This window comes from Acanthisitta chloris, unplaced genomic scaffold (assembly GCF_000695815.1).
Source record: "Acanthisitta chloris isolate BGI_N310 unplaced genomic scaffold, ASM69581v1 scaffold3980, whole genome shotgun sequence".
Lineage (NCBI taxonomy): Eukaryota > Metazoa > Chordata > Aves > Passeriformes > Acanthisittidae > Acanthisitta > Acanthisitta chloris.
In genome coordinates, this window is record NW_008653199.1 from 31,731 (window position 1) to 32,020 (window position 290).

Sequence of the window (290 nt, forward strand, 5' to 3'; positions counted from 1 at the left end):
AGGGAAAAGAGGAGGCTGGAGATCCTTCCAGCCAGTCCCAGGGTGGGAGCAGAGCCTGGCAGGGCAGGCAGGAGCCCATGGCTCCATGCCCCAGGAGCCAGGCTGCTCACAGCTTTTGCACAACAGTCAATAACTAATGAAATAAAAATGAAGCTCTCTCAGCACAGGGAAACCCAGAAGAGGAAGCTGCAACAACACTCTCCTGTGCAGATCGACCTTGTGGTGCTGCCAGCTCCTAGAAAAGAGCCTTCAGCTGGGGAGGAAAAGGCTTTGCAGCGCCCTGGATGCAC